The 17563-nt window shown below is 40.8% G+C and overlaps 1 long non-coding RNA gene across 1 annotated transcript; it reads left to right on the top strand.

Moving 5' to 3' along the window:
- Positions 1-5: 5 nt before the first annotated feature.
- Positions 6-10186, top strand: LOC140463070 (uncharacterized). The gene is made up of 3 exons (XR_011954601.1): positions 6-311; positions 8601-8747; positions 8847-10186. It is a non-coding gene; the product is annotated as an uncharacterized lncRNA (long non-coding RNA).
- The last annotated feature ends 7377 nt before the right edge of the window (positions 10187-17563 follow it).

The raw sequence follows: 17563 nt of genomic DNA, 5'->3' as shown, positions 1-17563 counted from the left end.
TCCGGGTCACCTTCCCCCCCCCCCCCCCAGGGAGGGTACAGTGGTGTCACAAGGTGGTGACCCACCTCACTCTGAGAGGGTAAAGGTGCAGCTCCAGAAGTTCATGTCCTGTGGGCGAATTGGGACAAAAGCAAAACACGTTATATTCAGTTAAAGGCAGAAATAATCTTTAATCAAAGGCCAGGTGACGTGAGGCTAATTGCCTGGACAAGAATCTTTTCATCTCTGACAACACTTGTGAGGGGGTGCTGAGCTTCTAAATGCAGATAGAGTCAGCTTACTGGACACTGCAATCTTCCCAGACAAGCAGGGTAGGAAATGGTTTTAGCATGACTGTAAAATAGTTCAATGTGATCTAGGGTGACCAAACACTTTCATAAGTTAAAACTTGGGATGGCAGGCTGAATAATTCAAATGGATAATTCAAATGTTGGAAATTTAAAATTAAAAACAAAACCTGAGAAGCCTGGCAGAGAAAAAGAGAGCTGACGTTTCAAGTAAGTTAGTACTTGTTCAGAACTCAAAGTAGGCTCGGAAATGAATGCTGTGGTCATGTTGAAGCTTCATTTTGATGTATTTAAGACCAACGAGATCAGTGTCAGTCACAAGTTTTATTGATTTGTCCTTCTATGTGATGATTGACATGTTCGCCAAAGAAATAGCAGTATCAGAAAGGGGCAGTTGAAGTGGGAGGTCATGTGAAGGCATTAGCTAGAATATGCCCAGTTAGACTTTGGGAACTCTATTCTGCAGTTCATTTAAAAAGGAATAATCAGTAATGGAGCCATGGTGTCAAAAAGATGATGTTTGCATTAAATTGTATTAATTTACTAAATGAATTCATATATTTTCTATGCATTTTTAAACAATATTTTGCACCTACTTATTATTTTAGAACTATTCTTTGACACTTTGTTCTTTTACATAACCACTAACTATGAGGAAAATTGGATAGCAACCTGTTTCTGGGAGGTTTGCCAGTGCCTACTTAACAATTGGCAAGTGATATGTTTGACTGGCACATTGTCGACTTGGAATGCAATTTTTGGAAAACATTCACTGAATAGCCTATTTATGATACTAAAACAAATGTCACACACAAGCAATTCAAATATTGTAATGTAAAACATTTTCTTTGTAAAGTTGTATACTATGTTTCAAGTTCTTAAGTCAGTGATCAACAGAATATGGTTTTAAGTACAACCTCTATTTCATTTAATAGTGGAGAGGATTAAAGGGACAGACTGGTCTATTCATCTATTTCCTAAACAGAACCAAGATTAATGCACTTCAAAAGACTTTATTAAACAAACCTAGGCGCCATTGCTGATCTGCAAAGTTCTTCAGAAATTACATTCAGAATAATCAGCTGTTAATTATACCACATAATGCAACATTGCTTTCATAGCATTTTTAATTTAAACATTAAAACTGGCAAAAGACCACCACCCTATGGCTGAAAAACTCAACTACAGCTGAAATTTTTATTTCAGAGTTAAAACTTACTAGCTCGGAATTTCTGATCTCCAGATAGTTGAAGTCTGACATACCGTAACAAAAATGGATGGTGGGACGTAATAGATGTCATAGAGATGTACAGCACGGAAACAGAACCTTCGATCCACTTCGTTCATGCTGACCAGATATCCCAAACTAATCTGCCAGGACTTGGCCTACATCCCTCCAAATCCTTCTGACAGGAAGGAGACCAGAATTGCATGCAATATTCCAAAAGTGGCCTAACAAATGTCCTGTACAGCCACAACACGACCTCCCAATTCCTATACTCAATACTCTGACCAATAAAGGAAAGCATACCAAATGCCTTCTTCACTATCCTATCTACCTGCGACTCCACTTTCAAGGAGCTATGTACCTGAACTCCAAGGTCTCTTTGTTCAGCAACACTCCCTAGGACCTTACCAATAAGTGTAGAAGTCCTGCTAAGATTTGCTTTCCCAAAATGCAGCACCTCACATTTATCTGAATTAAACTCAATCTGTCACTCCTCAACCCATTGGCCCATCTGGTCAAGATCCCATTGTAATCCGAGGTAACCTTCTTCACTGTCCACTACACCTCTAATTTTGGTGTTATCTGCAAACTTACTACCTATACCTCCAATGTTCACATCCACATAATTTATATTAATGACAAAAAGTAGTGGACCCAGCACCGATCCTTGTGGCACTCCGCTGGTCACAGGCCTCCAATCTGAAAAACAACCCTTCATCACCACCCACTCTGTCTTCTACCTTCAAGCCAGTTCTGTATCCAAACGGCTAGTTCTCCCTGTATTCCATGAGATCTAACCTTGCTAACCAGTCTCCCCTTGGGGAACGTTATTGAACGCCATACTGAAGTCCGTATGATCACGTCCACTGCTCTGCCCTCATCAATCCTCTTTGTTACTTCAAAAAACTCAAGTTTCTGAGACATGATTTCCCACAAAGCCATGTTGACTACCCCTAATCAATACTTGCCTTTCCAAATACATGTACATCATGTCCCTTAAGAATCCCTCCAACAACTTGCCCACCACCGACGTCAGGCTCACCAGTCTATAGTTCCCTGGTTTGTCCTTACCACCTTTCTTAAATAGTGGTTCTACATTAGCCAACTTCCCGTCTTCCGGCACCTCACTGTGACTATTGATGATACAAATAACTCAGCAAGTATCATCAGCAAGATGATACAAATAACTCACTTTCTTAGCTTCCCACAGAATTCGAGGGTACACCTGATCAGGTCCAGGTAATTTATCCACCTTTATATATTTCAAGACATCCAACACTTCATCCTGTGTAATGTGGACATTTTTTAAGATGTGACCATCTATTTCCCCATATTCTATATCTTCCATGTCCTTCCCCACAGTAAACACTGATGCAAAATACTCATTTAGTATCTCCCCATCTCCTGCGGCTTCACACAAAGGTCGTTTTGAGGGGCCCTATTCTGTCCCTAGTTACCCTTTTGTCCTTAATGTATCTGTAAGAACCTTTTGGATTCTCCTTAACCCTATTTGCCAAAGCTCTCTCATGTCACCTGTTTGCCTTCCTGATTTCCCTTTTAAGTATACTCCTACTGCCTGTATACTGTTCTAAGGATTCATCAATCGCTCCTATCTATACCTGACACATGCTTCCTTTTTCTTAACTAATTCCTCAATTTCTCTCTTCATCCAGTATTCCCTACACCTCCCAGCCTTGCCTTTCACTCTAACAGGAATATACTGTCTCTGGATTCTTATTATCTCATTTCTGAAGGCTTCCCATTTTCCAGCTCTCCCTTTACCTGAGAACATCTGGCCCCAATCAGCTTTTGAAAGTTCTTGCCTAATACTGTCAACATTAGCCTTCTTCCAATTTAGAACTTTGACTTTTAGTTCTGGTCCATTCTTTTCCATCACTATTTTAAAACTAATAGAATTATGGTCGCTGGTCCCAAAGTGCTTCCGCCCTGACACCTCAGTCGCCTGCCTTGCCTTATTTCCCAAGAATAGGTCAAGTTTTGCACCTTCTCTAGTAGGTACATCCACATACTGAATCAGAAAATTTTCTTGTATACACTTAACAAATTCCTCTCCATCTAAATCCTTAACACTATGGCAGTCCCAGTCTATGTTTGGAAAGTTAAAATCCCCTACCATAACCACCCTGTTATTCTTACAGGTAGCTGAGATCTCCTTACAAATTTGTTTTTCAATTTCCTGTTGACTATTCGGGGGTATATAATACAATCCCAATAAGGTGATCATCCCTTTCTTATTTGTCAGTTCCATCCAAATAGCTTCCCTGGACGTATTTCTGAGAATATCCTCCCTAAGTACAGCATCACTCCCCCTCCTCTTTTGCCCTCCTTTCTATCCTTCCTGTAGCAATTTTATCCTGCTAGTCCTGTCTATCCCTGAGCAATGATATCCCAGACTCATGTTTCTAACCATGCGCTGAGTTAATCGGTCTTCCCTGTTGGGCCTCTTGCATTGAAGTAAATGCATTTTAATTTATAAGTTCTGCCTTATTCTCTGCTTTGCTCCTGCCTGCCCTGACTGTTTGACTCACTCCTTTTTCCAACTGTACCAGTCTCAGATTGATCTCTTTCCTCACGATCTCCCTGGGTCCCACCCCCACACCTTGCTAGTTTAAATCCTCCCAAGCAGCTCTAGCAAATCTCCCTGCCAGCATATTAGGCCCCTTCGAATTCAGGTGCAATCCATCCTTCTTTTACAGGTCACTTCTACACCAGAAGAGATTCCAAGTCCTGTTGTAATACTTATGCAATAACTGCCTGAACAGTTTTAACTTCTAATGGGCAGTGACCTAGCATCTAGAGCTCTCTGATAATGTACCCAACTCTAATTTGGAGTCTGAGACCTCATAGGCTTCCAACTTACTTAACTTGTTTGTAAACAGATAAAATTGGAGGTAAAAACACAACTGTCTACCTTTACCTGCAATGAAACCTATCAGCTTGCCTGCCATTTTTCCATTTTCCTCAGCCTGATATTATTGTGGCAGAAGCAAAATGTGATTCTTGAGTTGCCATGAATTGGACAGTTAAGGGCTCAATAGGCCTAAGAACAGGTAGACTGTTTGATACTTTACCCATCCTCCCTCTCTACTATAGGCGACAGATTGGAAATGGCAGGAAGATATCTGTTTAACTTTATGCGTCCCCTCTCTACAAATACAGTTGCAGGGTGCTATAAAATTGACCCAGCTGCACTAAGAACTGAGATACAGGAAATTGTAGCACAACTTCACTCCTTGCAGACATCCATGAGGCAATCTAACAGGGTAAGATGGCTCATGGGCAGGCAGGCAGACTGGTATGAAAATAACCTTTCCTGGAATTTGTCAGTCTACACCTTTATTTACAATTTATTTACATTTTAACCAAAGGTTGTGCTATTTTGCATTGCCACAAGTTATCAATTGAAGAATGTAGCAGTCGGCCATGTAAAACCAAAGCAAATAGTCACTTGAAGCGATGAGTTTACCACATCACAGTATAATGCATCGAGGCCTGGATATTGGAAGTGTTACCAAAGTTATCTGAAATAGACTGGATTCACCTGCTGATAATATACCAATTGATTATGAAGCAAAAGCTAACCTATGGACTTTATAATATATTGTTTCTTTCCCATTATCATTTAATATGCATAACAAACTATCAATGTATCAGGCTATTAGCCAAAGAAGTAAAGTTAGATTATAGGAAATAGCTGATGGTGATTTTCTCACTATTTTCACTGAAGAACAGTGAGTTCCAAGAATGTTCATGGTGCATTTAGCATCTGAAACTAGCAAATTAGATGAATCAACTTGGGGAACATGCGCCTGAATTGATATATTTATCTATGATCAAGATGTATGAAAGAAATCAGAATAATGACAAAACTATATGACTCAACAAATTCTTATATAAGGCAAAACATTGAAAAAATGTACACCTCATAATGCTTAGGTTAAATAATAATTGTAATGAATGATAAAGGGCTTCTGGTATAAGGATTCATCTCTCAATACAGTCGGTTCTACTATAACACAATAGCTCCATTCTCATACAATTCTGTGTTATTAGAAAATTGGGTAATAGCAGCATGATTTAAAATAATGGGGCCAGAATTGCATTATAATCAATACACGCTTTAAAAGTTTGCTGTTTAGAAACAATGTCCCCAGTTCTTAAATCATGTTATACCAAATTCACATTAATGAAGTGTGCATTATCACAGAATGACCTTCAGAGTTGTATACCTACTAAACAATGCAATTTTTATGTCTTAAATTAGCCAAGCCTGTGTTGTGATTCTGTTCGCCGAGCTGGGAATTTGTCTTGCAAACGTTTTGTCCCCTGTCTAGGTGACATCCTCAGTGCTTGGGAGCCTCCTGTGAAGCGCTTCTGTGCTGTTTTCTCCGGTATTTATAGTGGCTAGCCTACAATAGCCAAGCCTATTGTAATCATGAGCATGATTGTAACAATTTAAAACATTTATCTATTTATTTATTCTCACTAAGAAATCCATTGAAACTGCTGAAACCCATCCATGACTATTCTTTCCTGTCATTTAGAGTAAAAGTGTCGTACAGCATGGAAGCAGATCCTTCAGTCGAACCCATCCATGCCAACCAAGTTTCCCAAACTAAGCTAGCCCCATTTTGGCTCATATCCTTTTAATTCTTTCCAATCCATGTACCAGTCCAAATGTCTTTTAAATGTTGTAACTGTACTTTTATCTACCATTTCCTCTGGCAGTTCATTCCACATATGAACCACTGTCTGAGTGAAAACATTGCCCTGAGGCCTCTTTTAAATCTTTTTCCTCTCACCTTGAAAATATGCTCCCTATTTTGAAATCCTCCCCCACACACAAGGGAAAGGCCTTAGCTGCTCAAATTATATATGCCCCTTAGGTTTTTACAAACCTCTATAAGGTCATCCTTAACCTCGAGCCTCTCCTTATAATCCATGCAGTCCCAGCAACGTCCTGGTAAATCATTTTTGAACCCTTTCCAATTTAATAAAATCCTTCCTATAGCAGGGTGACCAGCACTGTACACAATACTCCACAGATGGCCTCATCAACATCTTGTACAATTTCAATATGACATCCCAACTCCTATCCTCAATAGTCTGAGTAACGAAGGTAAGCATTTAAATGCATTCTTACCTATTCTGTCTACCTGTGATGCAATTTGCAAAGAACAATATACCTGAACCCCTTGGTCTCTCTGTTCAAAAACACTACCCAAGGCCGTACCAATAACTATATAAGTCCTGCCTTCTTTGTTTTACCAAGATGCAATAACCTTGTATTTATCCAAATTAACCTCCATCTGCCACTCCTCAGCCCATTGATCCAAATATTCAAATCCCTTTGTAATCTTAGATAATTTTCTTCAATGTTGACTATACCACCAATTTTGTGTCATCCTTAAACTTACTAACCATGCCTCTAAATTCTCATCCAAATCATTTATATAAATTGCAAACTACAGTGGATCTCTGCAGAACACCATTGGTCACAGGCCTCCAGTCTGAAAAACATCCCTCCACCTCCACCCTCTGTCTCTTACAATCAAGCCAATTTTGTATTCAATTGGCAGGCTCTCCCTGAATCCAATGTGATTGAACTTTATTAATCAGTCTACTGTGTGGAATCTTGTCAAAGGCTTTACTAAGGTCCATGTAGACAATGTCTACTGCTCTGCCCTCATCAATCTTTTTCGTTACATCCTCAAAAAACTGAAGTCCTGTTTGTGAGACAAGACTTCCCACTCGCAAAGCCACGCTGACTACCCCTAATTAGTTCTTGCCTCTCCAAATGCCTGTAAATCGTAACTCTCAGAATCCCATCACCAACTTACCCACTACTGATGTCAGACTCACTGGTCTATAGTTTCCAGGTTTCTCCTTACAGCCTTTCTTATTGAAGGCACAACATTAGGCAACCTCCAGTCCTCCAGCACAGTTGGATAAATTTAAATCCAGTTCTTTGATCTTGTGAAATCTGCTACCACCTTTCGCACTATTTATTACAGATTTTAAATCACCCTCAAACATTCATGCTGATTCTGTAGCTAAGTCCAGTTCAGTTTTATATAATAAGAAGTCCAAAAAAATCTGTTCAGCATATTCCCTCCTCTGTCCCTCAGCCAATGATTTACTACATGACTTTAATATACCATATGCTTCTACTCCTCAGGTAAGTCTGTTATATAGTACTTTATCAAATACTTTTCAAAAAGTCCTTATGTACATCAACAGCAATACTTCCATTAGCCTTCTCTTCTACTTAGTGAAAGAATCAAAAGTAACTATATATAGTAACATTGGGCCAAATTTTCCACCATGGCCCTGGTAATTTTTGCAAGCTTCTGCTGCTCACTATTAACTATGTTTGTATGCTCTTTGGCACCCTTCCCATTCAATCATGTGACAGTAGAGGCAGAGGTGCGCACAGCTGCCAGGACTTGTGCCATTTATGTTCACACTAAATGCCTCATATTTAAATTCCAATTCATCACTTCAAATGTTGCTAGCCAGGAATTGCCCTTAGCTAACTATTCCATGATTTTTGTGAACAAGATGTTACAGAAAGGGAAGTTGGCACTTTACTCAAAGTAAGGGACCTGATTTGCTGGCACATTGGTCGGTGGAGAACAGGGCCATACTCTCTCCTGTTAACCATCAAGGCCATGGCATTAGACACAGTCAGCCTGGACCCAGATAGCAACCTGGGTCAGTGACATTTCCCAGGCCATAAGAAACACACAGCAATGCTCTAGGAAGTTAATGAACCTCTGCACTCCACAAAGGTACGTGCCACTACTTTCTCTCTGCTTCCTCATACCCACAAACTCTGCCACTGTGCAGTAACATCACCAAGGCGAATGGTTACAGCTCGCACTATTTCATGCAGTATCTCCACTCCACCACTCTCACTGATCCCAGCCTCATAAACTACTAGCCCTGCTTGTCCTGCTCACTCATTCAGAACAACTCATTATCTCTGTTCATCCTGTAGCCCCACTAACAGATCTTCCATTCACTTTCATCTCACTCAATCCTGTCTTTTGTCTCTTTGCAAGAGAAAACATGTCAGTGAGCCAGCAGGTGAAAGGTGGGTGGTGATGTGTCCAATATTCAACTCCTTGGCACCCTCTCCATGATCCTCAAGAATTCCTGAAAGAACAGAGATTGCTCGTGGTGAGGCTGACACCTCCTGAGATGCCCTGGTAGGATTCATTTTGTTATGCTACATTGCTGTTCTATTAACGCTGGTGTTAGCTTAATCTTAAGATGCTCAAGTTTCTACCCCTATTTCTCTTTTGCAGGACCAATAGCACCCAGACAGCAGCCGCCGCGAGGAGGACGCGTCTTCAGACCATCAGCTTCTCCTACACCATCTGTGGAAGAAACCACAGAAGATGCACAGATGAGACCCCTTCACCTGCACCCTCACCTCAGTATGTTCTCTTTCTAGCTTAGACTCAGAATCACAATCTTGTGAGCACATCACTGCAGCTGTTCAAAGATGAAAATCCCAAGATCACTGGCACACAAAGGGCGGCAGGAGACAAAGCACCTGTTCAGTGCCAGACAGAAGATAACCCCACTGTGGCAGCCAATAATGACTTTACTCAAATGTACAGAAAATCACAGGGGCAGCAGGCAGGTACGGCAGAGACACTCCATTAATTTAGACGAAAGTTGAATAAGTTTACCAACATTACCAGTACTGTGTTGCTCCAGCATGTGAATGTTTGGCTATCCCCATGAACAGTTTGGTGCCTGTCATGGAGAGTCAGGTCCAGCAAAACACACAGTGGCTTAGGGGTGGTACAGTAGGTCGGTGGTTAGCACTGCTGTTTCACAGCACCAAGGATCTGGGTTCGACTTCAGCCTCTGGCGACTGTCTTTGTGGAGTTTGCACATTCTCCCTGTGTCTGCGTGGGTTTCCTCTGGGCGCTCTGGTTTTCTCCCACAGTCCAAAAAGGTGCAGCTAAGGTGGATTGGCCAGGCTAAATTGTCCTATAGGCTAGATGGACTAGCCATGGGAAATGCAGGTATACAAGGGTAGGGGATGGGTCTGGTTGGGATGTTCTTTGGACAGTTAGTGTGGATTAGATGGGCCGAATGGCTGCTTCCACATTGTAGGGATTCTGTGAAATGCACCCAGACCTGCACTCCATCATTCTAGCTGTTGGAACTTAGCACCAGTGGCAAAGCAAGAGAGGAATGAGGGAATTCAAATTCACTCCTGGGTGCCTTTTCCTTCCAAGCGGACACAACTTTGCAGCAGGCAGTCACACGGAGGAGCAACCACACACAGGCCACCTGCAAGTTTCCACTCAGGGCACTTCAGAGTTGCCAGGCCTCTCCACCTGCACTTTTTGTGTGTGATCCCTAACTTTTTAGGACTTGCAGAGTGAGCCTATATTTGGACAATAACACTCTCAACTTGTCTGGACCCACTAGCTATATTGATCATCCACAATGCTTCTGATTATCCACCCAAATCAGCCAGCTAACGAGGTCCACTACAAATAGGCTTCCTGCACTCTAGCTGTGGACATGGGACTGTATCTAGACCTAGTCAGAGGGTTAAAAAAGTCTTCAAGAGCACATTATTGTAAATATATTTTTACATCTGTAAACAGATATGAAATTTCAATTATCACATCTGATTGCCATTTTAGCTGCAGGGCCTGTCAGAGTCAGTAGCCTCTTCACTCATTTTAAGAAGGATACAAGTTATTGTGGTGAGGGGTTGCTGATCTCTGAAAATATGGTACTTGCCTTGATTATTCTCATTTAGCCATTTAAACTTGAAAGGGAAAATCAAGTCTTTTCTTCTTGACATTGAGATCAGATTTTAAATATTAAAGCCAGAAGGCAAATTTTGAACTTATTTATTAAGATATAAACCAATAATAAAATGGTGACTAACTTACCATGCTACCAGCAGGTACAATAGCAATTTCCTACAATTTTGTGTGAAAAATGATAAATTGAACAGCTGATGGTTCTATGCATCAGTGCCCTCCACAGGCATCAATCAGTCACCAGCAGCACTATTTGACATTTACCATGGTATCAGTGAAATAATTCAGCATAATTTAGGAAATTTATAATATTTTCACTATTTTATCATTTCAGTAAGAACAACAACAGAATGGCATGCATGTCTGAAGAAATGTCTTAAATATTTTTGCCTTAATTTCTTTCTTTTCAGACATAAAGCAGATTTTACAATGTCAATATTCCAGAAAATTCTGGGCCAGTATAGTTGTTTATATGTAATGGTCTTGAATTAAACTGTTTGTGTGTCTGGGGCTCGGTGTGTCTGGCATACCACAGCGATCAGCACTGGGTCCCTTATTATAAATGTGGTATTATAAATGATGCAGCTGAGAATGTGGGTGGGAAAGGGGTCATGATGAGTTTGCAGATGACACAAAGATTGGCTTGATGTTGACAGTGAACAGGAAAGTATAAGGTTACAGGAGGTTATAAACACATTGTTCAGATGGACAGCTCATGGCAGATTTAATTTAACCCTGATAAATGTGAGGTGATGCACTTTAGAAGAAGGAAGTAGATAAGGGACTACTCAGTGAATGGCAAGACTTTAGGAAGCTCATAGGAACAGAAGGATCTCAGGATGCGTGTCCTCAGATCCCTGATGGTGGCAGGATAATTTAGTTATAGAAGGCATAAGGGTCACCTACCTTTATTACTTGTGACATAGATTATAAGAGCAGGGAGTCATGTTGGAGCTGTACAGAACTTTGGTTAGGCCACAGCTGAAGTGCTATGTGCAGTTCTGGTCACCATACTACAGGAAGAATGTGCTTGCATTGGAGGGATTGCAGAGGAAATTCACCAGGATGTTGCCTGGGATGGAGTATCTTAGCTATGAAGCGAGACTAAATAAGCTTGGTTTTTTTTCTTTGCAGCAGAGAAGGTTGAAGGAGAGTATCTAATTGGCCTTTACTAACAATCCTTTGTTTAACTCCAACCAATTCAAAAAAACATCTAAAGAGTATCATGCCAAGTACCCTTAAAATAGAAACTTATATTTCTTTGGATGGTTATTAAACCTTGGGGTAGCACTACTAAGGGGAGATTATCAGTAAATAACTTTTATACTGCAACACAGAAGAGTGGCATTTAGCCCTTCATATAAATTGTAATTCTGAAATAGAAACTCAGCTATTTCCACTTCTCTTCTTATCCTTGTAGAACTACGAATATTTTATTGTTAAATACTGATCCAGTTGCTTTTTGAAAGTCATAAATGAATCTACCTTTACCAAAGCCTCAGGCAGTGAATTCCAAATACCAACAGGTTGGTCATGTCACTTTTGATTCTTTGCCATTCATCTTAAAATGTTGTCCTCTATTTTTTGACCTTTCTGTCAATGGTAATTCTTTCTCTCTTTTATTTTGTCTAGACCCCTCAGGATTTTGAAAATTTTGGTCAAATCAGCTGTCAAAATGTTCTCCTCCATGGAGAGTAGTGCTAGTTTCTTTAATCTATCTGCATAAAAAGTCTTTTATCCTCAGAATTATTCTCATAATTGTTTCCTATACTTATTCCAATGCTTTTGCAAACTTTCTAAAGAGTGGTTAAAAAAAAAGGAGAAAGTGAGAACTGCAGATGCTGGAGATCAGATTCAAGAGTGTGATGCTGGAAAAGCACAGCAGGTCAGGCAGCATCCGAGGAGCAGGAAAATCAACGTTTCTGGGCATAATCCCTTCTCAGGGTTCCTGATGAAGGACTAATGCCCGAAACGTTAATTCTCCTGCTCCTCGGATGCTGCCTAACCCACTGCGCTTTTCCAGCATCACACTATTGATTTCTAAAGTGTGGTGCCCAGAATTGAACAGATTAATCACGTTGGGGATGAAGTAGCATTTCATAAAGGTTTGCCATAACTTCCTTGCTTTTTAAATTCTTTACCTCTATTTGTAAAGCCCAAGATACTGTTTGCTTTTTAACCACTTTCTCAACCTGCCCCGCGACTTTTATCAATTTACATATGATTGTCCCCAGATTCCTCAGCTCCTGGACCTCGTTTTGGATTGTGAACTTCATTTATGTTATCCCTTCACATTCTTCTTATCAAAATACATCATTTCATTGTTCTCAGCATTAAATTTAATCTGCCATATGTCTACCAGTTTCACTAGGCTTGTGACATATTTTCGAAGTATATCATAATTCTCCTCATAGTTCAAGATCCTTCTAAGTTTGGTATAATTAACAAATTTTGAAATTGTTTCCTGAGTACCTCTATGTGCGTCATTAACATATTAAGAAAATCTTTCATCCTACAATTGACCCCAGAAAAAGTAACTCACTGCATACTCTCCACCCATCTCCAAAAGTGGTTCCCAGCTTTTCATTTTCAGAAGTACAGCATGTCCTGCAAAGGAGGAGGTGATGGCCTAGTGGTATTACTACTGGACTGTTAATCAGAGATCCAGACAATGTTCTGGGGACCTGGGTTTGAATCCCACCATGGCAAACAGTGGAATTTGAATTCAGTAAAAATCTGGAATTAAGAGTCTAATGATGATCATGAATCTATTGTTGATTGTTGGAAAAACCCATCTGGATCACTAATGTCCTTGAGGGAAGGAGGTTGCCATCCTTACCTGGTTTGGCCTACATGGTTGACTCTTAACTACCCTCTGGGCAATTAGGGGTGGGCAATAAATGCTGCCAAGCCAGCGACACCCTCATCCTGTGAAGAATGAGAAAACAGATGAATAAAAAAAGTGCCATTTGCAGTTCACATACCTCAGCAGGTCCACTTAGATGGTTAGCTATGTTTTCACTTAGCAATTTACAACTCACCCGAATGTGAGCAGACAGTGGTGGCTAGACAACTGTGGAGAGTCCATATCAAGTGGAGGAGAGGGTTACAGCAGTGTGCAGTCCTCTCCATATTCCACTCTATTGAGAAGAGATGTCGAGAAAAGAAATGCTGGAGGTCCATTAGCAACTTAGTTTAATACTGACAAATCTGCCAGGCACATTTATTACAGTGGCAGAAGTGGATACCGCAGATGCTGGAGATTAGAGTCAAGATTAGAGTGGGGGGGATCCAAGATGGCGGCGACTCAGCAAGTCTGAGTCTATAGTGCTCCTCCTAAGACCTGGGCAAAGTGGGCCACCCACCTCCACCATACTCACCAAATCATTTAAAATAGTTTTTAACTTAATGTAATTAGTGGCTCAGTACTAAATTTAAACAGTCTAGTCTCATGTAAAAATGACTAGAGGGAGAGGAGCCCACAATTCTCAGCAGGCAGGAGCCCCTCCCCCACCCTCCCCAGCTGCAGCAGAGGTGTCAGCAGCTGCCGCGGGGGACTTACCTACGGTGGCGAGCCTCGTGGAAATAATCTCTAAACTCGATGTGAAGATCAATGCTTTCATTGAAGAGTCCTGAAGCTGATGGAATTCACTCTCGGCCACACTACAAAAGCACGGCCGAGACATCAAAGAAATCGAGCGCCGAGTCGGAGGGGCGGAGCTAAAGGCCGCGACCTCCGAGATCATAGCAGAATCGGCCATGGATCGGGTCCAGACTCTCGAACAGCGAGTCTGGACCTTAGAGAATCACATTGACGACCTCGAAAAATATTCGTTTGCTGGGCCTTCCCAAACAGGAAGAAGAAGGCCAGCTTATAAGGTTCCTTGAACAGAAGCTTCTGCAGTTATTGAATTTGGAGGCTGGATCAGGCCAGGTAAGGGTAGAATGGGCCTGCCGGGTTGCAGTGCACGGGCCCGGCTCGAACCAGCGCCCCCGCCCGGTCCTGTTCCAGCTGCAGAACTATAAGGAGAGCCAGATGCTCTTGGAAGCTTCCAGAAATCTTGGGAAAGATCCCCAAGCCATGATTTATAAAGGATCCAAGATTATGTTATTTCAGGACTTTACCCCAGCTCTGGTCCGAAAGAGGAAGGTGTTTGATGAAGTGAAGAAGTGTTTAAGGGACGTAAACATTCAGTACTCCTTGCGCTACCCAGCTATACTACGCTTCAGCCATAAAGGGTCCGTGTAATACTTCGGATCACCGGAGAAGGCTAAAGGAACTTTTAGACTCTCTTAGATAAATTATAAGAGTTAATTGGTGTTGTTTTGCCCTCCCCCCACCCTGGTGTATCCCCTTTTTTTCCTTTCATTACCTTACTGTTTAATATTATCTCCAGGGGGTGGGAAGAGGGGTTTATTTATTCATTCTTTACTTAACGATTTTCTTCCCCTTTTTTTATATATATATGGGCCAGGGGGTCTAGTTAATGTAGATGGGGCGAAGGTGGTTACCTTATCTTATTTTATCTTTGTCCTTAGGAGCGGGGTTGTTTTCCCCTGTTATTTTGTATTACTATATTTAATTATTATTTGCTGAGATTGTAATTTTATAGTCATATATGTTCATATATGGTATTAACATTACCAAATATATCCAGGTGTTGGTGTGGGTGGGGGGGGGGAAATAGGGTATTCACTGTTAGTTCTAGCTCAGTAGTATACTTGAATTTTCTTTATCCTATCGTGGAGTGCCTGGGTCAAGGGTGGGGCACTGGTTGGGAGAGGTTATGATGGGTTTTTGGAAAGGAAGTGATGTGAATAAGGGGGAAGATCTCCGTTTAAATACATTTTATATTTTTTTATTTAGAAATAGTTTTTTATTATATTGATCTGAATGTATTAAAGAGCCTTTATTTTTGTGAACTTGATATGCTCTATGCTCGGGATGTTTTGGATAGGGTTTCTTCTCCCGGGGGGTCGATTAAATAGTGCACCTGGAATGTCGCAGGGAGTAATTCATCAATCAAAAGGAGGAGAATATTATCAAAAGTCAAGAAAGAAAGGATCGATATAGTTCTCCTATAGGAGACACATTTATTGGATAAAGAACACCTGAAATTATGACAGGGAAGAGATTATTTTCCATTCTCTCTTTCTGTGCAAGGACAAACATTTTGGTAAACTGGGTGGCTGAGGGCCCTCATGGACTTTCGAGTTGGCAAAGAATAATTATGGAATATACTCCCCGAACCTCCTTACAAATATGGTGCACCAGGAGAAAAACCGAATTATTCCATAAAATATGGCAGCCCTTCTTGAATTACACAAATACAGATATCTCGGTCATCCTAACAAGGGCCTTTATTTAATTGAGAGGGTGAACCTGGCTCGACCGGGCCCCTTAGGAGAGGATTCCCGCATGAGTATGGGTTTTGTTGTGATCTGATGTTAACACATTCCGAGCATGTATATCACTGCTCAATTTCTGTGATATCTGTTGGGGTTTTTTTTCTCTCTTGAATAATGTAAGAGTTTTAATCATACACTCCGGTTAGTTGTAGGTTAGATGAGTAGTTAGTTGAGTTTTGTTTTTTTTTCTCTTGGTATTTCTTTTTTTTCTTGTTTGATAGATTTTGGTTTTTATTTATTTAAGATTTAACTGTATATCAATGTTTATACTTGGGGTTTTTTTTAGTTTTCTTTTGTAAACATGTAAAAGCATGTTAAATTTTCAATAAAAGTATCTATATAAAAAAAGAATTAGAGTGGTGCCAGAAAAGCACAACAGTCAGGCAGCATCCGAGGAGCAGGAAAATCAACGTTCCTGCTCCTTGGTTGCTGCCTGACCTGCTGTGCTTTTCCAGCACCATTCTAATCTTGACATTTATTACAGTGTTGATTCACGCTTGGAGTAAAGACTGAAATCCAGAAGTAAACCGAATGTAACTCCCCTTGATGTCAGGGCAGCATTTGACTGAATGTAACATCAAGGAGTCCTTTAAAAATTAGAATCAATGGGAATTTGGGTGAAAACACATCACTGAATGGAGTCAGTTGTATCAAAAGGGAAGACGGTTGAGTTTATTGGAGGTTGCTTTCTGCGTCCTAAGATATCACTGCAGGGATTCATGAGGGTAGTGTTTTACACTCAATCATCTTCAGCTGCTTCATTAATGACTTCCCTCTATCATAATGTCAAAAGTGGAGATCTTTGCTAATACTTGCATAATGTTCAAGTGGCAAGGAACGTTTGTGCCACACAAGTGACTGGCAATGACCATCTCCAATAAAACAGAATCGAATCACTTACCTGTTAAATTCAACAGCATTACTGTACTGAATTATCCATTATCATCTTCCTGGGGATTGACCATACAACTGGATCAGTTACAGAAATGCTGTGGCTATAAAAGCAGCTCAAAGATTAGGAATCCTGCAGTGAGTAACTCATTCCATCTCCCCAAAGCCTATCCATTTACAAGGTATAAAACAGAAATGTGATGGAATACTCTCCACATGCCTGGGCAAGTGCCACTCTAATTTGAAAGGTTAACACTATTCAGGATTAAATATTCCACATGACTGACACCCCATTCACCACCTTCAATATTCACTTCCTTCGCTAACACACAGTGGCAATCCATCTACAAGATACATTACAGTAACTCAGCAAGTCTCCTTTGACAGCATCTTCTAAACCCACTCTCTCATACATAGGACAATGTTAATAAATCTCTCGTCTTCAGGCTAGAAATGAATTGAAAATTACTGTACGGTATTGACTTTCCTCCCTTGCCTCCTGCAACAGCCTGGGATACATCTCATCAGGGTCTGTGGAAGTATCCACTTTGACTTCACTGTCACTGGGTCAAGCTCCTGAAACTTGTTCCTTAACAGTACTGTGGGTGTTCTTACACCACAAGTACTCCTGTCGTTCAAGAAGACAGGTCAGCATCAACTTCTTATTTGCAATTAGGAATGGGCAAGAAATGCTGGCTTTGTAGTGACACTCACATCCAATGAATGGATTAAAACAACTCTCTGCAATTACATAGAGGATGGACAAGTTCAATTCACTTTCTAGTGACTCGATGATGCAAGGAACTAGGAGTCTGATATGGAAAGAGTGGCAACCACCTTCATGGATTTTCCAGCAAGTCTCTCAAATATTTCCATACAATCAATGACCACAGTTACACATGTTGTCTGCTGCGTTAAACAGGTTT

The sequence above is a fragment of the Chiloscyllium punctatum genome, chromosome 37 (assembly GCF_047496795.1).
Source record: "Chiloscyllium punctatum isolate Juve2018m chromosome 37, sChiPun1.3, whole genome shotgun sequence".
NCBI classification, from domain to species: Eukaryota; Metazoa; Chordata; class Chondrichthyes; order Orectolobiformes; family Hemiscylliidae; genus Chiloscyllium; species Chiloscyllium punctatum.
Note: the sequence above shows the minus strand (reverse complement) of the source record. Positions and strands in the feature narration are given on the sequence as shown.